General features: G+C 27.1%; 1 pseudogene; it reads left to right on the forward strand.

Moving 5' to 3' along the window:
• The first annotated feature begins 3,950 nt into the window (after positions 1–3,950).
• On the forward strand, positions 3,951–6,569 carry LOC112708757 (2-hydroxyacyl-CoA lyase-like; annotated as a pseudogene).
• Positions 6,570–23,112: the final 16,543 nt, after the last annotated feature.

Below are 23,112 nucleotides of genomic sequence, written 5' to 3' on the forward strand. Positions count from 1 at the left end.
CACACTGAATAGATTGAATATATTTATCAAACCTCAAGAGCCGTAATAAACACAAATGGACCGAAATTAGAAACAAAATAAACCGAAATGTATGCTAATAAACAACTAAAAACTGATTACCACAACCCAATTACAGAAACTAATTTAAAAAACCAAAATGTGAGTATTCAATAAAACATAACATAAATAAAAAATTAACCCTCATTTTCATCAAAAGGGAAAACATTATATGCCTAAAACACAAATGAACCAAAACTTCTGCAATCCTCTTCAGGATAATTCATATTCTGTGCATGATAAAGGTTGGAGCTTGATTGAATCATTGATCCACCATCTAAAATGTTCAACTACAAAAGAAATAAATCATATATTAGCAAAATGTACAAACAAACTCATTTTTCCCTAATCAAAAGCAAATCAATGTTATCTTGCTTAGAGCTGGCTTCTTCTTTTTCTTTGTTGTATTTGCGATCTTTTTTTTCCATGGTCGATCCCAGTCTATTCTTGGGACTTCCTCTTGTTCTAACACGTGGGGGACTTTGAAGGCCACTAACATCATTCAATGTAGCGTCTTTGTGAGATAACGAACATTTGCCTTTACTTTTCGCTTGATATTCTTGCATTTCAACCATGACATTATCATAAGCTCGGTGTAGTATTCCAGTCAACTCCTTATATTCTGACACAAATTCCCAAATATTGTGCAAGCGAAACACCAAGTCATCAAATCTCTTGCTTTTTGGCTCCAATAGAGGCTCGTCTTGGCTGCTCTTGAAATATGTGTGCATCCTCTTTACGTTCTTACTCCAACGTTCCAATATATATTTTAGTGCCACTTTATCAACTCACTCAAAGCTTAAAGCACTCAGAGAATGACGGCACAGTATACCCCTTGACTCAAACAATAAGCACTGGCACTTGACTTCGCGTGATATCGCATCGTATGTAACAACAAATTTGTTAAATATTGAGTTAGAAACCTGCTCTACAACTTCATATGCCGTAAAACTTAAAGCAGACTGTGTTGATCTTGTGATGCAATTCACCTTTCCTTTAAATTGTGCTTGAATTTCTCGTAAGTATACACGTGCTGAAATTGAGCCTCTGCTAGTGATTTTGTTGCATACGGTATCACAGTATGAAAATCTGCAACATCAAATTCTCTCTCTCTCTCTCTGCTCTCTACTTCCTAAGCAATTATCATATTGCTTCAGAAGTTGAATCAAGAAGCTATTGCATGTGATAAACTTGTTAAAAAAAGCATGCATACTCTCGCTCCTTTGTGTGCTTCTCATTCGGCCTAAAAGTGGTGATCAAGATAAACTGGAATCCATAAGTGACGATTTTCACATAGCTCTGCAAAATGGGGCAATTCAGAAGTCAAACACGAAAATGAACCGAAAGTTATCCTGTTTGAACCGCAAAAATAACAACTTCAATTAATTCGAATGAAACCAAGGCTACCTAAAAAGCCACTTATTGCCTCCAACACCATACTTCGTGAAAAAATAATTCTAATTTCTGTCAAATGTATCTTTTGTAAACGAGTTCCAAACAACATGACTCATCTCGTGTTTAGTTTCTTCGTGTTGCTTGTAGTCATTTAATTTACTTGGGATCTTCTTCATGATATGTCAAATACACAACCGATAAATTGTTGTTGGTATGAAGGTCTCAATAGCTCTTTGTATTGATACGCATTGATTAATAAAAATTTCTTTTGGTAACTTTTATCCCATGCAATGAAGTCAACATTCGAATAATCATTTGAATAACTGAATATTCTCATTTTTCATCAAAGCACATTCGAAAAATATCGACTCACCGTGATGATTTACACTGACAAAAGAACTAAAAATTAAATTGTACCTGCAATGGACACGAAAATAAAAATCTGTTATGAACCGAAACTTATTATCCTTACGAACCAAATAGTATATCACAATGAACTGAACCAGAACGAAAAATCTGTTATGAACCCAAACTTGTTATCCTTTGTGTTTAAGTTACTCTAATTTTCTATGGGCGAGTTTAATTTAATTAGTGAAGAACATAAGTTGAGTAATTGTAATCAATTTTTTTACGTAAGATATTTTTTAAATAAAATTTACATTTGGTACTAATTCTTGCCGAAAAGTATTGGAATTAATCTTTAAAAAATAACACCATTGATGTAAATTATGATTATGAACCTTAAATTCAACAAATAAAACGATAAATCCTTTTAATAAGAGATTTGTTTAGTATTTTTTTTGCGAGTATATTTTTGATAATTATTCTTTTAATGTAACTACTATTTTGTGTAAACAAATCATATTTATATTTTACAAAATATTTTTTCTATTGTATTTTATCAAAGATTTAAATTAAACCAATTCTAATGATTAAAATAAGAGTAAAGTAATAATTAGGTTTTTGAGAATTTTGATCTTGAACTAATTAGTCTCTAAAAAAATGTGCTAATTAGATTTTCTAAGATAGCAAACGATGGACACGTTATTTGCTATCAATTCATCATATAAAACTTAACAATAGTACTTATAGAGACAGACCTAAGTACTAGGGAAGGGGGCACTTGTCCCCACTAAATTAAAAAAAAAATGTAATAATTCTATATAAATATATATATTTATTTTTAATATGATGATACTTTTTGCCTCCATAAAAATTTAGAAAATTTTATTTTGAAATTTATATTGAAAATAATTTTTTATTAAATTTAATATGTAACCATTTTTATTTTGTTAAATTTGATTTAATATAAAAATAAAAAATAAATAAATAAATTAACTCAATAAAAAATTTATGAAGAGTGTTAATATAATTTTTAAAACTAATTAATTAGTTAATTATCACACTAAAACTCAACTTTTTAAATATAAATAAAATAATTAATATCTTTTTTTAAAAAATTAATTGAAATAAGAAAAAAATAGTATCTATTTATTAATTAAGATTCTTTATTTTAAAATTTTATAATATTTTTTAATTTTATCTCTTAAATAATCTTGTTTGTAATAACTATTTTAGATTAAAAAATATTTTATGTCATAAATAGTATAATAAATAAATTTTTTAATAATTTAATGAGTGGTAATTAATATTTGAAAATTATAATGAGTAGTTAAACAATTGTTTAAAATCATATAAGTTAATTTTGATATATCAAAATATGTATATTTTTTTACATAATCATTTAATTACAGTTATTGTTTTAAATAATTATTTATGTGATGAATGTAAAAATTTATTTTTTTAATTATAATACATAATTAAATAGATGCATAAAATTTTTAATTTGAGAGTGTATTAAAATTAAATTAAAAAATATATAAAATTTAATTATTCAAAAAAATAAAAATAATTATAAAATAAGTTTCTATTATTTTATATAAACATACTTTTATATGCAGGTTTAGTTTTTTTTTGTATTTAATTATTTATATATAATTCTAGTTTCAAATTATAAATACTAGTGTATTAATAAGCGCTAACGTGCTAAATAATTCACTCTTTTTATTATTAAATGTGTATAAAAATAAATAAAAATAAAATTAATTAGGATGACAAATTATTTATAATTTAATTAAGATATTTTGAGTTCAAATTTTAAAAATAAAAAATATTTTATTTATAAATTATATATAATAAATAGTATTTAAGAATGAAAGTGTTTATTAACTATTTTTAATTTTTATATCTCCATTATATTTTTATTATAATCAACAAGGCGCAATGATATTTATTTTAATATATAGATATTTTTGCCCCCGCTTTTAAAATTTTCTGGGTCCGTCACTGCTTATGTATACCGATGATTACAGTGACGTGTCTGTTTATGAAAAATTATTACGTAGATAATAATTTTTGGAGTGAAATTTTAGTATTTTATTAAGATTCGTGATAAATAGAGAGCAATTGATGAGAGTTATATAAAAATTTAAAAGATAATGAATGTTTCATTATTCAAAGCAATATTATCCCCTGTTCATATGGCAGTAACGAGACACTTCAATGTAGATGATAAAACACATGGATAATTCTATTTTATTTTACACTATTTATTGATAAAAGAATATAATATGTTCATGACTTATGGTGTAGAAGATCTAATTGATATTTTTTTTTCAAGAATTAATTTGTATAAGATTAAGATTTTCATATCACCTTTTTTTTTGTTGACTGATTTCCATATCACTTTGTTCTTAAAATAAAAAGTGGGTTTGATTACTCTACAGGTCCCTATAGTTTCACCAAATTTTTAATTAAATCCCTATACTTTTTTTCTTTTCAATTAGATCCTTATACGTTAAATTTTTTTCAATTAAGTCCCTGCACTGAGAATAACATTTAAGATAACATATTCTGGTTAAAAAATGAATATTCTGATCATTTGGTTGGAGTAGCTAGTTGAAGATACATGTATTTTTTCAAAATACCAAAAGAACTCTCGGCATTTTATCCCAAAAAAAAAATCCTATCCAGCCCTAAGTTGCTCTTTGGAGATCGCGTCCACTGCCGTCTCCTGCGTCGGTCCGTCGTCTTCATCCACCTCCGGCGTCGTCTGCAGCGGAGCCTTGGTGGTCGGCCATTCGTCGCCTCCTTCTCTCTGCGCTAGTCTGTTCTGCATTGTTCTGTTCTGAGGTGTTCTGCGCTATTTTCCCGTCTAAGCCGTCGCCATCCCTCGCGATGCTTCGCCTCTCCTGACATCGCCGCGCCGCACTGCGCCGCGCTTGGCCTCCCGTCCCCGCGCTGCGCCTCTCCTCGATCTCCCTGTGGTCGATCTGTCTCAAAACAGGTGACATTAAAATTGATTTTTTTTCAGTTTTTAAAACTTGATGTAACATGTTTATGCATATGTCAATTTTTAAAAAATATGACATTGGTTGAATACCTATTTCTTGAATTGATTTCTGGATTGTTTTGATATAATGGTTTAGGATTTACAATATGAATATTTATGTACAGAAATCTTGTTAATTGGTGAATTGACATATAAATTAGTTTTGCTGATTATGAATTTTGTTTATTGTTGATTGTTGATTATTGTTGTTGTGATGATGCTGCTTTATTAGGATTCCGTTTCTTTTTTCTTTAATGTAGTGATGGAAAATTCGGATTTTATCATCATAGTGACAAGTTTCATGCATTTCTACTGAATTTGAGTTTGGTTGGTGATGCGAAAACTGTTGTGGAGACTCTAAATAAGGAGATTAAGGATTATGCTTTTTGTTTGGCCAGGAACCACCTTGGGTGGAAGCTATATGGAAGAAGTCTAAGGATAATGTCGCGAAGATGGAGGCTCATAATGCTAAGGATCTTGTGCCATTCAATTTCTTGACACCAATGAGGATCATAAGAGATGCAAACACCATAGATGTAGGTAGGGCTACGTTGGTCGCCTAGGACTAGGTTGGATGCAGGGACTTGGGGGGCCATAGGGTTTTGGCCTCGGTGCATTGTGGCTGCAGTGGCTTTTTCCGACTGACTTGTTGCAGTTGAAGGGATTTTGGATTCGAATTTAGTACCATTGAAATTGAGGTATATACTGCTGAACTCATGCTTATGTTTATCTATTTAATGGTTTTTATTTTAGTCTATACATTATTGTTAAGTAACAACCAAAATTAGGATCTTATATGAATTCTAGCAAAAATTTGTACTGCCATTGTTTTGAGTTAGGATCTTCCATGAACTCTTTTATGTTTCTGTCCATAGCTAGTAGTTTTGTGATAGATAGGATTACATAACCTGGTGTAATTACTATGCGGCAATCCAAAATTTCAAGTTCTAGGAGAATTTTTTTTACCATTATTAGTGAGTACTGAGTAGTGGTAAAGGTAGATTATAAATGAATTTTGTTGTCCTGAATTTGTCGGGATTGTTTGCAAGAGCCCCTTCTTTTGGAAACTAAACTATAAACAAGTCGGTGACTATTGATGTTGTTTGACATAGTTTAATCCAGGAATGTGGAGTGAAAATTCTAGACTGTTGCCTTGTATGTCTTATTTTTTGTCGATACTTGAGAAAATATGTATTGCCTTATATGTCTTATCTTTTTTCAATCCAGACATTAGTTCAGTACCAGTTACTTATGGTAGTGATTGTTTTCAAATATGGAGGTGTATATGGTGGTTGACCGGAGAACTCCCAAAGTGATGAATGGACCTCACAAAGATGATCCTGCTCTGACTTCCTTTGTTCCGAAGGCAGACTACCATGTTTTGATTGAAGCTTTTAGTGGAAAGGGATATTTTGTTGAGACACCTGATGAACTCAAGTATGCTCTTTCACAATCCTTCTCGGCTCGAAAACAGGTCATTATCAATGTTATTGTTGATCCCTATGCCGGTTCAGAGAGTGGGAGGTTGCAATACAAAATCTGATTTCTAGATTATCTGTATTAGATTGAAACTACGTTTTCTATGGTTTTTATTTTTAGATTTCAAATTTAAATAACACAAATTACATAGCCTTGTAATTTTCTATGATGTACCATGATATGATAAAGATACAAACTATATTCGATGAATTCATACAAATGTAAAATGTTACTACTATTTCTGTTTCATTCTATCCATTTTTTCTGTATGTTCTTAAGATAAGGTATTTTGAAAGTAAAAAAAAAAAGGTATTTTTGGTACAATTTGTATATAAATAAGCAAAAGAATGATAGTGATAAAATAAAAGGGATTATAGAAATATCTTTCATGTCGTAGAATCATTGAATATGATTATAGGAATATCTTTTATTGAATATTTATAGTTTTATCAAATTTTTAATTAGGTCTCTATATTTTTTTCTTTTCAATTGGATTTCTAAAGGAAACAAATAATTTCACAATTCACTAATATTTTTTGACGTTTAACGTTAATAAAAATTAAATAAAAAAATAATATATAAAGACTCAATTGAAAAAAAAAAGTATAAAAAACTAATTAAAAATTTGTTAAAACTATAAAGACTTCCAAATTAATTAAACCATAGAAAGTTACTACTAACCGCATAAACTTCTTGGAGGCCTCATCATTATGATTTATGTCGTATGACCAAGAAAAAGAAAAAATGCCTTATTTATGAGCTAATAGATTTTTTTTTGGTATTATTTATGGGTCAATAGATTAAAAGAAATAATAGATGTTTCATGATCTTCTATGTCCAATCCAAACACATGTATGTTTGGGCTATTATCTTTTTAAATCTCAACTAATACTTCTGACATCCCAAAACAAGGTACCCTATACAATGATTAACCAAAAACTTTGATATAACTTTTTAAGATTCCTAACCTATATATAAGATTAACATTCAATCAAATTGGCATGTTATGAGTAACTAAGACTTTGGGTGAGAGACTTAATATATTGTATTTGAATTTAAATCTTGACGATGACTAAGTAGTAGATAAAACTTTTAAATGTGTGTAAGTATGTAATGTAATGTGTAAAATTAAAAACTGTCTAATCTATATAAAAAAAAAATCAAATTGGCATATTATGAAAGCGAAAGTGGATAAAAAACTTCAACAAAGTCATGATTTTAAGTTTTGGAAAGATGTTGGACGCCTCTTTTCTAAAATTTTTATAGCTTATATCACGAAAATTAAGAGAATTAATTGATTAAAGACAATATTTATATATGTCTATAGAATTTTATTCCAATAATATATATTATCTTTTAACTATATTAAGTGTATACTAAAATTAGTTACTATTATAAAATATACATAAAAATATAAAATATATATTAAAAATAAGTTACACATATATTTATATACAAATACATAGTGATTGATTTTAATATGTAAATAGTATTTTTAGTTTTTTACTATCTTTAATATGTAAATTCCCCTAGTTTTTGTAGTATCACTTACAAAAATTTCTTCCCCTATAGCATAACTTAAAAGAATCACAACTAACAAAGTTATATAATTTAAGACAACTGCTGCATATCAATTTACAAGAACAGAGCCAAAGCACAAAAGATGGACCAATGGGATGAGAAATTGTTATAAAAAATATTGAACAGTTAACTATCCAAAACTCATCACATGCATGCCACAAACTGCGTGAAATTGTTATAAAAAATATTGAACAGTTAACTATCCAAAACTCATCACATGCATGCCACAAACTGCGTTCATATATTTTATTTCAAGACACAACTAGAAAAGGCAAGAACAAGATCATGAATGATACTATAGAAACAATTTACAAATAGACAATAGAGACAGAACTAACATAGGGACCATAGAATATGTGAAAAGCAAAGACATCCGATAAGAAAGTGCTAAGATCAACAACAAAATGGCAAAGGCAAAGGTTGAAGATCAGTCCATACTAAAAAGGGTAAAGTATATTAAAAATGTCGGAGAGAAAAAAGCATTCAAATTCTGTCGCTTTTTTGCTAATTTCACATTATCTCCTCAATCTAGTAGACCTCCTGAATTTGGTGGATTTTATTCCAGTAAAAAATATAAAAAAAAATATACGAAATGCAAAAATTATAATGGTCAAATAAAATATACGAGGGGAACAAGTGCTATGTGGTAACATTAGAAGCGATGCTTTAACTTGTACAACAAACAAAGCAAGGGGACAAAAGATAGAAAGGAGGACCAAGTGGTCCTATATTCTTATCAAGTGTTACCAAGTTTGACCAAGGAGTATTTCGAAATAGTCTCACCAAGATATTTGTAACTCACCAACATGTTTGTAATTGAAGAGCTAGCTTTTAGATTTGTAAAAAGAAATGTGTTTCAAAGGCTCTTATATAACTTGCAACCCAAGTTTAAATTCCTTAGCATATTACATTGGCCCGTGATATATTTTTTTTATGGTAAAAAAAATGAAGTTACAAAATTATCTCTCTCATTATTGTCAAAAAGTGTGTCTTACAACTGACACTTGGACACGGAGTCAAAATTTGATTTATATGGCACATGTTATTGGCAATAATCGAAAGTTGCAAAGGAGAATATTGAATGTTTGTCGGGTTAAGGACCTGGTAAAATTGCATCAAGTTTTTACTGTAACGGTTGACAATGCAACTTTCAATGATGGTGCAATTCTATGCTTGAAAAAGATATTAAATACATGAAATATGCTAGTTTTGAAGGGAGACTATCTTGATATGTATTGTTGTGCCCATATCCTGAATTTGATAGTGAAAGATGGCTTGAAAGAGATTGATAACTCGATCACAAGAATTCGCAATGCATAAAATGTATCAAGTCATCTTCTATGAGAAGTGAAAGCTTCAAAGCATACATTGAGCGGGACAACATCAACTATAGAGGCTTTGTTTGTTTGAATGTTGAAACTCGGTAAAATTCGACATATTTAATGTTAGAGGCAGTATTGAAGTTGCGAGTAGCGTTTGATTTGCTAGAGTTGCAAGATGATAAATATAAAAATGAGCTGAGCAAATCTCATAGTGTGCCTACGGGTGATGATTGGATTTATGCGGAATCAATTTTACCATTCTTGAAAATATTCTATGATGCTACATTGCGCATTTCTGGAAATTTGTATGTACTAGTAATAAATATATGAAAGAAGGTTTTAGCATCGGAAGAAAAATCAAGTTGCATTGTGAAAATAATAATTTAAGCATAGATTAATAGCATTCAAGATGCAAAAAAAAAATGATAAATATTGGAATTACAGCTGTACTTGATCCATGTCACAAGTTGGATTTTGTAAATTGGATTTCGGATGAGTTCTTTAGTATAGAAAAGGGAGGAGAATTCGACTCAAAATTGCTTCGTTGCTTCAATTCCCTTTATAATACTACCAAGACAAAGAGAACGAGTCTCAAAGCAGTCAAGAGACAATTATCAATGAAGAGGAGAGAGATGATATCCTAAATATTTATTTGCAGTCAACTGGACACGATGCAGATTGTGAGACTAAAATTAAGTCGACAGAGTTAGATATTTTGGGTTGGTGGAAGGAAAATTCAACTAATTCTCTATTCTTGTATGTATGGCTTGAGAAGTTTTACCCATACAGTACTTCTGAGAGTACGCTTAGTACAAGAGGTATGATTACTGACTCTTATTGAAATTTCTTGACACTACAGATGGTGAACTCTTGTATACACTAATTGAAAATAAGCCTTTTAAACTAATTGAAAATTTTGAAGAAATTAAAATTGGCTTAGTACAAGAGGAATAATTACTGACTCTTATCGGAATTTCTTGACACCACATATGATGAACTCTTGTATACACTAATTGAAAATGAGCCTTTTAAACTAATTGAAAATTTTGAAGAGATTAAAATTGGCACGTATATTTCTTTAAAAGATTATTGGAATGTTAAAATGGGTCAAAACTGTGTTGGGTTTGAATTAATTCATTTTAGAGAAAATGACAAATAAATCTTTAACCTTTTAATTTGCAGACATTTAAGTCTTCAAGGATTTAAAAATATATTTAAATTCCTAACATTTTTAAAACATAGACATATCAATCCCTCATGTTCACTTGGGTCTGTCAAAACCAACGAAAAAATCAAGCGTGATTCTCATTGTACTGACCTTATTGATACAAATACACGTGAAAGAATTTTCAAAATAAGATAAATTAGACTCAAAAATCTGTGTTTTAAATTTTGAAGAAGTTAAGAATTTAAATGTATTTTTAAATTCTCAGAGATTTAAATGTTCGCAGACTAAAAATAAAAAATTGAAAAATCGATTTATCTTTTTTTCTTTAACTTCATCTAGGTTAGTGCTATATCATATCATATTCTAAATGTCTAAATGTTGTCATCGAGAGGAAAAAGAAAAAGATATTGCTACTTTAGTTTATTAATATCTCCATATTTTATTATTCATGCAACTTTTGATAAATAGATAATAAAAAACTTTTATATGTTAAAAACTACTGATTTTGACATATAAATCAATTTAAACTGGTACACTATATTATAAACTAGTTTAAATTAATTTGTTACGTGAAAAAGCATTTTAGTTCAGTTTCTAAACTATTTAAAATAGTTTGGTACAATTTCAGTTGAACCATGAACACCCCTGGTTGTTGGCAACTTCTGCAGCTCACTGCCTCATTGTCTCCGTTACAGCAGCCCTACGCCGTGAATCAGACTGTTGCTGCAATCCCCTTAAATGCTCTTTCAAATTCCTGATTTAACCCATAAAAAGGCAAAAAGTCAATGCATGAAAAATTTGAGAGGGGAGGGAGATAACGGCCAACCCACAAACCTGCAAAACGGCACGTGGCACTTTGATTCCTTGCAAGCACGAGCATGGAGTTGAAGCAAATACCACATTTTCTTACAAAGAACACAACCTCCAGAACCACGTGTTTTGCAGTGCATCCCGTGTCGGAAAAGCCCCTTAAATTTACGGCAATTTGGATATTGGCAATGTGCAGCACGACATTGGGATGCATGCACAATTAGATCAAGCATGTTCCGTAGCTGTAAATACTAAATACACACACAAATTCATTTACATCAAAAGCATATATAGAAAGGTAGTTACTCCGGACAAAAAAAGCAAGCAATTGACATCAAAATTAAGAACTGTGATATGTTGAAAAGAAGTCAGTTCACACTTTATATCCATTCCATACATAAAACAATCACGCGGAACAGTGGAACACTACAATAGATATTAGTGTATGGCATATCACAATAAAAAAAATTACCTGTTTAGCATTACCTTGTCATCGATAATTATCCCCCCCCCCCCCCCCCTTTTTTTTTTCCTTTTTTTTACCATGTAACAGATTGATGGAATTCCTAAAATTCGAATAATTTTTTTTCTTTAAATATTTCAATTGTTAGAATAAGGAAACCAAGTATCCACTTTTAGTTAGAGAGAACTAACTGAGTGATACATGTCCAATTCAGAGGAACAAAAAATAAAATTAAATATGGTGCAATACCGTCAATTCTCGAAGCTGCCTTGCTTCTTTGTTCTGAGCATCACAACCTGCCATTGATGGATGATTTGTTAACTTATGGGGATGATCAATGCCTCCATCCTTTTGATAACAAGCATTACATACATCATACTTGGGGCAAACTTCACAACGCCACAATAAACAAACACAAGAATTTGGAAATTTCCAAAATGCAAGCGTGATAATAAATCAGGTCATCTCATTTATACAATTTTCGTTTCCAAAGTAGAGAGAATCAGAAAGGTATGCCGAAGATGTTGGATTTCATTTTAATCGGATCTTCTTAGAGCGATAATACCGTAACATACTCAAATAACGCCGACGAAATATCCAACTTATATATTCTTGTGTTTTCCATTATTTTCATTGTCATTTTTTTTTTCAATTGACGACCCATTGTAATTTAATCCCACATTTTAACATTTTATTATAAAAGTTAGATTATATTTAAAAAATATAACTACAAAAATCAATGTAAGATCCGATTTCCAAATATTTTTCTTTAATCTTTTTGTTATATAAAAAATATTGTATATTCCAAAAATCATTTACCAATTCAAATATGTATTGTATTTGTATGTATTTATATATATTTTAATTAAATAAACAATTATTAGAATAATAAATCTATTATAGTAGAATTATTAAACATGTAATAATAGACGAATAATTAAATTATTTATAATAACATAGAAACAATTTAGAAATAGACAACGTAATAGAGATAGAAATTATAAAAATTGTGTTTAGTTATGAGAATACGATAAAATAAGAGACTAAGAATAAGACACAAATGACAGAAATACAAAATTAGTATTTTTGTATTTTGTTTAGTGATAAATTAGAATAAATTATAAAAATTTAATTTATTTTTTTCATTCAAAAAAATTGGAAAGTGAAATATAATAATAAAAAATATATAAAAATAATAAAAGAAAAAATAAAAAATAAAATATATTTTTTATTAGTATTTTTATATTTTTTTTATAAAAATAAACATAAAATATACTAATTCAATTGTACACAATATCTTTTTATCTATATCTTATTATTAAATATAATTTTATATCTTTGTATTTATTATTTTGTGCTTATAAACAAATGCACCAAAAAATAATAGAATATGTGAAAAGTAAAGACATTCGGTAGGAGTGCTAAGAGCAACAACAAAATGGCAATGACAAAAGTTGAAAATCAGTCCAAATTAGAAAAAAAAAAGTTTATTTGTGAGTTTTATTTCTTGTTTATTATTAATTTTTAAAAATCTATATTGGATAAATAATCTTATTTAATGAGCATGTTTACATTATATTACCAGTATAATTAAAATTGGAGAGAAAATCTAGAGATTGAATGTCTTTCATTAAAAATAATAGTCCCATTTATTTGTTCAAAAAGTTTTCTTTTTCAAAATACTGCAAAAATGGAAATAAAAGTAAAAGTAGAAAAATATTTTGTATTTATATATTTATAAAGTATATTTTATTACATTAGAAGTAGTTAAATTATTTGGATATATAATAAAGATTAAAAAAAACTATTTTACAGAACATGGAATTAAAAAAAAAAACTAAAAAAGCTTTAATTTTTTGGGCTTAGCTGGGTTTCGTATTTTTAGGCCCTTATTGGGCCTTGTTTCCGTATTAAGGATGTTGTCGTTGCCTTTGGCAATGTAGTAGGATTTAAGCAATTGGATTACGAACCCAAGCAATAACAAGGGCCAAAATAATTCGTACTTTTTAGCCCACGTCCAAAAAACAACGTATTTTAGCCGAAAAGAATAAAATTAATAACACACGTCTTAAGTTTTTACCTTACAAAATGAAAAGGAGGCTAGGTGTAGGGGGCATCTTAAGTGTGAATAGCCAAAACACGGATAGATTCTTGATTTGATTTAAGGTAATGATAGGTTTAGGGGCATCTAGGTTGGTGTGTGTGGGTATAGGATTCTTCATTCATCTTACTTTAGCAAACTTAAGGCATGTCACCCATACTAAGGATATGCCAAAGTTGGTAGGGTGCGGCATGATGAAACTTCATGTGCATTTGTTAGGAACTTAGCACAACTAGCTAGAACGAGAATAAGAAGATTTTTTTTTTCATTAAAGAAAGTGCACGTTTCTTAAGTAATATATTTAATTAGTTCATTCCATGATTTATTCGTTATTCGAAACTTGCCAATAAGTCTTAAAATAAAAAAAAAAATGAAAGAGAAAAGCTTTTTTGAAGGTTTATTTTCATATATTTGTTAACTTTTAAATTAAAAAATTGGATATACTGATTTTTTTCTTCTTCTAAAGTTCTTTTGTTTTTTTTGTTTATAAGTCCTCTGTATTGCCTGTTCTGTTTAGATTTTGAAACAATAAAGTACGCACACTTCATTTGAGTTTGTTATCTTTGCATATCAAACATATTTTGGATACGATATTTATTGATATTCGTTCAACATGTGTGTTTGCAGTGTCCAACTGTATCTTAATAAAAAATAAAAATTCTTTTCTGAACACGCTTGGACACACCTAGACTCTATTTGCCTACAATCTTTAGAACAGATGGACACAAACACAACTATACCAAAAGACATAGACACAAATAGACATAAATTTTTAACGTGTTTGGCAACCATGTACAAGACACAATAATTTAATTCAAATGTCCATTTATCCTTATTAGTTCTCTACCATCATCTACCACCAACACTAACCGCGGCCGCCACCATTGCTTTCTACCACCACCATCGCCACCTGCAATTTTTTAACTTTATCGCAAAATACTATCTTCAACTTTTATTTATTCATCAGCTCAGCAATTCAGTTTTTTCATTAAAAAATTTGAAACAGGTTGAAATATATAAAAAAGAGAACAAAGATGGGACAGACAGATCTCAATAATGGTCGACCATTATTTTCGACTTTCCTGATTTTTTCCGCCTTTCTTAATGAAATTGATTCAAGTAATAGTGGAGACGAAGAGATCTTAGCAAGACTTGATGAGTGTTCTAATCGAAGATGATGATCGATGGTGGTGATGGGCGTGACCGTATAAAGAGAGAAAGAGAGAAGAAGAGGAAAAAGAAAGAAGGGGCATCAGTGGTGGCAGCGCGGGACGGTGTGGAGGGACACAACAATTGAGGCAGAAGTAGAGTGATAGGTGTGGCGTTGCGAAGAGAGAAAGAGAGAAGGAGATGAGAAAGAGAGGAGAGGCAATGACTATGGTGGTGGAGTGGAGGAGGGACACCGCTATGAAAAAGGGAGGATGGAAGAAGGGACATGGAGGTTGAAAGAATTTTGGGGTTAAAAACACAGAATAGAAAAAATAATAAGAGAAGAAAATAGGGACTAGGATTAGATTAATTAGAAACATAGTTGGAACTTAAAAAAAAAAAGATAAAAATGTAAAATTTTGTGTCTTATAAGTTGTGTTTCAATATCTCAACTCAAAAAAAAAACACAAAAAACATGTATTTTATATATACTTGTGTACCACTGTATTCATAAAAAATTTGTGTCTCAACAAATAAATGGTGGACATGTGCCACTGTGTCTATGTCTTTAGTGTCTAAAGACACCAATCAAATGCATCCGTAAATACCATCGACTCAACAAATAAATGGTGGACATGTGCCACTGTGTCTATGTCTTTAGTGTCTAAAGACACCAATCAAATGCACCCCTAAATACCATCGACGTGTGTGTCTAATATTATTCTTAACAAATATTTTTTAAATAAATTTATAAATAGCATATATTAGTATTTATTAAAACAAAAAATATTATAAATACTTTATAAAATTAAAATAAAATATTAAAATAATTAAAAATTAATTTATATTTTAATATTAATAAAATACTAAAATATTATTATAATTTATCTAAAAAATATTTTATATTTTTATATATATACATGTTTCGATATCTTATAAAATTTTAAAATTTGTGTGACACTATATCTTATATCATCTTGTATCTCACGTCTGTATTCGTATTAATGCATCATAAGTTTGGAATATATTGGCTTGAAAAGGAAAAGGGCCAACTTTTATTTATGTTTACTTGTTTACTTTCAATTTATATGGAAAGTGTGACGAATGGTGTCACGAGGTTAGAGGCTATATTTGTATGTGTACATTGGCAGTTGGAAAATTAGCAATCTTTTGTAAGTTGTAACCATACATTGCTGTCAACTAAGATGGTATTCTAAATTGGACACTGCATATCTTGAAAGAATGAAAGCCAATTAAAATTGTGACACTTTGCATTTTATCTAATCAAAAGCTCTTTCAAATAATTTGATTTTAGTTTCGTAGAAAGTAGGGCTGGAAGTGAGTCGAGCTAAGTCGAGTTAGACCAAGTTTAAGTTTGACTCACAAAAATTGAGCTTGGCTCACAATTCGGCTCATTAACAATCGAACATATTTCTTAAGTTCAAACTCGACTCACCGAAAGCTCACGAGCTGGCTCAAATAATAGAAACATAAATACATAATCTATAATTCTATATCAATAAATTATAACTTATATATTTTAAAAAATATTTAAAAAGATCAATTTTATATATTGTTATCTATCAATAAATTATAAATTTTTTTTATATCCTACATCAAAATTATATGTAAAAAATAAATATTAAATTTTAAATAATTAAGATCTTTAATATATATGGTTATATAGTACTATTTTATATGTATATATATAATATTAAAAATATAGATTAAATGCATATAGGATATGTGCAGTGACGGAGCTTTGTTAGGGTAATGGCCCCCCAAAGTTTTTGTAAAAGTATTAGTAATTCTACTTTAAAGAAAATAAAATTAGTTTGTTTAATTAAATTGATATATTTTTAAACTTATGTATTTAAATTTCATGTTCATCTTCACCATTCTTTCAAACTTTTTATCATATCCTATTTGACATAACAAATAGCATATATTTAAATCAACAACAAGTGACATATCTTTAAATCACCATTACAAATTAAATATCATTATAGAATTAACACTGAATTATATTTAGCTTCTCATATAGCTTCATGCATTATTTTATTTTATTTTATTTTTAAAATAATAAAAATTATAATATAACTAATAGTAATATCAGTTATTAATAAAAAAAAAATTTATTTTTAAATCAACTTTACAAATTTAATGCCATTATAGTATAATACTTATAGTATAATACTGTTAAAATTAATAAATTTTGATATTTTTATTTTATTAGAAATTTAAGACTTTATTTTGTTGTATTATATTATTTAATTTGTAATAAAAGTAATAATAAAAATAATTAATCTTGAGACTTTTGAGAAATAAATATTATCAAAAGTAAAATTAATTTTTTAAAATATTAAAAAATAATTTATAAGTTATAATTAATTTTATATAATTTAAATAAAAAATCAATTTTTTTAAAAAGAAAAATCAATTTTTAGATAAAAAAATTAGTTTTCTAAATAAAAATAATTTGTTATGTGCAAAAACTATTTTTTTATGTAAAAACTGATTTTTTTAAATTAATTTTTTATTTAAAATCAAATTGGCTTATTAATCTAAACAAAAATTTTTATTAATCAAAATCAGAATTATGTTTTATTAATCTTAACCATATATAATCCTACATATTAATAATAAATTTAAAAATAAAATAATTATATTTATAAATTTTATTTTAATATAAATACTATTATATAAATTTTTTATTAAGATTTTTGGTCCTTCCAAAAAAAAATTTTCAAGTTCCGCCACTGAATATGTGTATTAACAATTTTATATATATATATATATATATATATATATATATATATATAATTGAGTCAGCTCATGAGCTAATGAGTTGAGTTTATCCAAATTCAAGCTCGGCTCATTTAATTTATGAGCTCAATTCCAATCTCAAACTTGGCTCACTAGCTCACGAGCTTAGCTTATCGAACTATTAACGAATCGAGTTCGAGCTAGCTCATGAGCTGGCTTAACTCACTTCTAGTCCTAGTAGAAAGGTAAGAGGAACCTAAAAAAGAGATTTGTGTATTGAAGTTGTGTTTGATATTATACAATATTTAAAATATTTGTTGATATATTTAAAATATTTATAGAGATATCTATCAAGTATAATTATAAATGCTAAGCTACAATCAATTAACTATATTATAAATACTTAAGTTATTATTTATTAATAGCTAATTAGACATCATAAATGTTTAAGTTTCTAATATAATATCTCACTTGAAATTCAAGTGATAATTTGAGAATAGTCAAATAAAAAATTTTAGAAAAAGTAAAAATAAAATTACTGAAATTTAAAATACAGACTAAACTATTGGAATAGGATGTAAGTAAAACGGTAATAATAAAACACAGATAAAACTGTTAAAACAAGATAAACTATCAAAATGGAATGCAAATGGAATTGTCGGATCGAAACCTATATAAAATTGTCAAAACATGGTGGACTGTCAAAAAAAATGCAGATAAAACTGTCAGAATAAAGCATAGAAAAAATTGTCAAACTAAAATACAGATAAAATTACTAAAATAATATGTAAATAAAACTTTATAAAATTATGACAGACAGAACTATTAGAAAAAAATAAACTACTAAAATGAGATGCAGACAAAAATACCAAAATGAAAGTAGATGAAATTACCAAAAATCATAGTACAAACAGAATTGTAGAAATTTGAATACAAACGAAAAAATTAGGAAAAACAATGTAATATTACTCTAATAAAAGTTTTAAGCAGTGGAAAAAAATCACTTAGAGAGTTCAAGAAAAATACCAAGACTATAATATGGTGTTAGAAAAGTAAGAAGGAATACTAAAAAAAAATGTTTTCTATTAAAATTGTGTTCGATATCATGCAAAATATATAATATTTATAGAGGTATCTATCAACTAATATCATAAATACTTGAGCTATTATCAACCAAAAGCCAACTACACATAAAAAATATTTAAACATCATAAATATTTAAGCTTCTAATAATCTCTCATAAGTTTGTGTATTAACCTACTAGGCAAATGTTAATAACGGTAAAGATGGGTTGAATGATGGTAAAAGACTAAAAGTTATATATTTCCGGAATTTATTTGATAATTGTATCCTACCTTTCAGACAAGAAATATGCTAAAAAAAAGGTTTGGTTATAAAACAAAAATTGATAAAATTATTACTAATTTCATTAAATGAATAACCTATATATCTTCAGTTATAATAAATTCTTTTTTATTCAAATTTAAAACTTTTAATTCTTTAATAAATTAAAGTAAAATAATAATATTTTTGATAGTCAGAATTAGAGATTCAAATATTTGTTATTAATTATTTTCTCTCATTTAAAAAACTAGTTGACTACCAATACAATTAATAAATTATAAAAATAAAAATATCGAAAATAAAAACATAAATCAACCTGATTTGGAGTAATGTTTAATCTCCTGCTAAATCCTAAACACTGTTGATGATAACAAGATCAGAACAAATAATGGCAATAATGTGTACGCTTAAAACTCCAAAAGAAATAAAGAAGAAAAAAAAGGAAAATGATACGTGGAAATCGATGTGTCAACTTGATGAAGATAATGAAATCCAAAAAATAGAAATAAGTGTTTCTTCCAAATTTCGGTCTATGTAAGGCGACCACATAATGCAAAATTGGGTCCCCTGTTTTGTGATTGCCAACTAATAATATTACCGAAGATACAAACCAATGTGTTGTCAAATTCAATACGCAAATAAACTGGCATGCAGAATCCATTGTTAATCAATTAAAGAGAAAGTCAAAGCTACCAATAATAAAGAAGACAATAAATAATTAATACATATTATCATCACCAATGTATCTATCTAATCATATGATATGTGTGACCTAGCTAGATAAAGCAAAATGGTAGGAGTGTTTTAAGGGAAGGTAACTCGATTATTCGTCTAAATCGATTAGATTTAATTATATTAGTTTTAAACTACGAAATATGTTGTGTCTACATATTGAATACATTTTAAATACGATATTTATTGATATTTGTTTTATACGTATGTTTGTTGTATCTAACCGTATCTTAAAATAAAAAAAAATGTTTTTGAATTGTTTACACATACTTAAATACTATTATGTATCAGCGTGTTTAGTCTTATTCTTAATATATATGCTTAAATAAATTTAGATATAGTGTATATTATTGTTTATTAAAACAAAAATATTTTAAATACTTGATATAATTAAAATAAGACATTAAAAATAATTAAAAAATTTTAATTTATATTTTAATATTAATAAAATATCACTACGATTTATCTAAAAAATACTCTATATTTTATATGTAGGCGTGTTCTAGTGTCTTATAATTAAAATTTTAAAATTTGCGTGTCGACGTATCCCATATCATGTCGTATCCTGTGTCTGTATCGGTGTCTGTGCATCATAAATTTTAAATTGGATGAGTAATGGGGTATAATTAGATTAGATCCTATCAAATCCGATTTTAATTAATTCGGATATTAGTTTTAGAAGTGCAAAATTTGAACTAACTTGATTATTCAATTAGTTTAATATCAATTAAAACTTTTAAAATCTTTCAAATTATAATAGTTATTTGAGTTTGAATCAATGATGTATTATTTTTTAAGTATTATTATTACATGTTTAATTATTTTGAGTATTTAGATGATTTTAAGTTTTTTTGAATTTTATTTTTTAATCGGATACCCAATTATGATTAAATTCGGATTTAATAGGTTCAAATTGATTTGGATCCACTCACTAATCACAAATCTAAACCGTCCCGAATCGATTAAAATTTAATCAGTTTAATTCTTACAATTTATTCAAAAAATAAATTATTCTTTTATCATTCGAAATTTTTTAATCGATATTCAATTATTTAAGTAATTGGTATAAATAGTATTTTTTATTCGTTTTGTATTTTTAATATGAGGATAGAAGATGGTGTTTTTAAATAAGATGAAAATTTTGTGTGTTATTTATTTATATGGACACCACAAATTTAAGGGTTAGATTTGTGGTGTTTTAATTTTTTTTGTTGATAACCACAAATCTGAGAGTCAGATTTGTGTCATATTTGTGGTTTTAAATTTTTTTTTATTTGAGTTTTTTTATTTTAAATTTTTTTCAATATACAAATATGATCCTCAGATTTGTAATCCTATGAAATCTGACCCTCAAATTTCTCTACTTTCTAAATCTGAGGGTTCGATTTATTATTCAAAATAAAAAAATCCATATTAAAAAAAACACACCAATAATTCATGATGATAAATTATACAATTTTTTTTCATATAAAAAAAATTAGCCTTTTTTATTGGCTTAAGCAATTCTTAGCACATTATTATAAAAACAACTAATTAAGATTTAATTCACGCCTTAAACATAATTAAAAGTATTTTTAAATATTTAGAAACTCAAGTTAGGGCATACATGTTTATTTTTTAGCCATGTGAATAACTAAAAAATATGATAATAATAAGATAAAAATTTACATACAGTTATATTTATATAAAATTAATATTTAAAAATTATTAAATAATTTAACAAGTAGGTTAATTAAATTATTGTATAATATTTTTTAATTATTTACTTTTTATAAAAATAATTACATGTGAAAAGCTTCACCTAATAATACTAACAGAGAGCCACTTAGATAAAGATATTTAAAACGTTTATCGATTTTTCGGTCAAATTAATTTGTCTCATCTAATTTTGACAAAAATAATAATATAATTTAATCGATTATATGTATTAAATTTTAATTAATAAAAAAATATTTAAAAAAAAAACGTTTTAAACATCTTTATCCGAATAATCTCCGTATTAATAACCATATCCCTTACCAAGCCAAACACCCCCGACCCCAAAAGAAAAAAGGGTTCTCCAAAAATCATAATACACTATTATTATGTTTTCTCATATAATTATTATAAGATAAGATATGTGGCGCATTGCAGTTACAAGAGGCGAGGTTTGGGTTTGGTAGCATGTGAATTAAAGGCTGAGACAGACTTGACCCTACTTCAGAATTCAAAATTTCAAACCCTCATGTGATCTTTCTTTATTATATAATTATTAACATTACTCTGATGACTTAGATAAAATTTTAATTGTTAACAGTAACATAAATTTGAAAATGATTTTTTCAAATTGACGAATGGTCAATAAAAACATTAGAAATACACTATATATTATTTTCAAGTGGCCTTTGAAATTTGACCTCTCAATTATTTGAAATGTAACACAGACCAAATATAGGGATTAAAATGAAATCCGAGGGAGAATCCAATTTGAGTTGGATTTTTCAGCAACACATGTTTAAAGCGCAATGTATCAGCCACATAAAAAATACAATACACTACTAACGACAACAATAGTGATGGATACATACAGCACTGTTTTTTTTTTTTTTTGTATCTTGAAAAACAATAATTCTTATATAATCATAGATTTAGTATACATAATTTGAAAGTATATAATATACAAAATATTTAAAAATAATAATAAAAGAAGAAATATTATTTGTACTTAATTAATTGGTAAATATTTGTTACTGATTATTTAAAAATTTTATCCAAATGGAAACAAAATAAAAAGTAAACAGTAAAAATTATTAGTATTTTTGTTTTATGTTAACTAATTGTATATAAATATGGTAGTATTTATTTAAAAAGAAAAATTCTTGGGGATCAATAATTTTTTAATATCTTAGCTTTTATTATTATTTGACTAGTATAAATACTAAATTATCTTTAATAAATAATTTTTTTGATAAAAAATATAGATACAAATTATATTGATTTATGTGTATAAATATAAATATAAATTATATATTTTTTGTATACAAAATACTTATAAATATGAGTATAAATTATTATTGATTATGTAACATTACTCTAAAAATTTAAATAATTAATCAAATGTTTGAAACAATTTAAATGGAAATCAAAACATAGTTATTGAATTTAGATATTATTATGGCAATATATTTAATTAAAGATTGATAAATAGTACTATTAAAATTTAAAAGCGAATATCTTATCTTATGGTGTACTTAAATTGAATGCACTTACTTCATAGAAGAACTTTCTTTGTCTAGAACGGACTATACCTGGAATATTCTTACAGGATCCATCCACTGGTGGCCACCAACCAAACTTAATATGAAGTAATCACAT

Source organism: Arachis hypogaea, chromosome 9 (genome assembly GCF_003086295.3).
Source record: "Arachis hypogaea cultivar Tifrunner chromosome 9, arahy.Tifrunner.gnm2.J5K5, whole genome shotgun sequence".
Taxonomy (NCBI): Eukaryota; Viridiplantae; Streptophyta; class Magnoliopsida; order Fabales; family Fabaceae; genus Arachis; species Arachis hypogaea.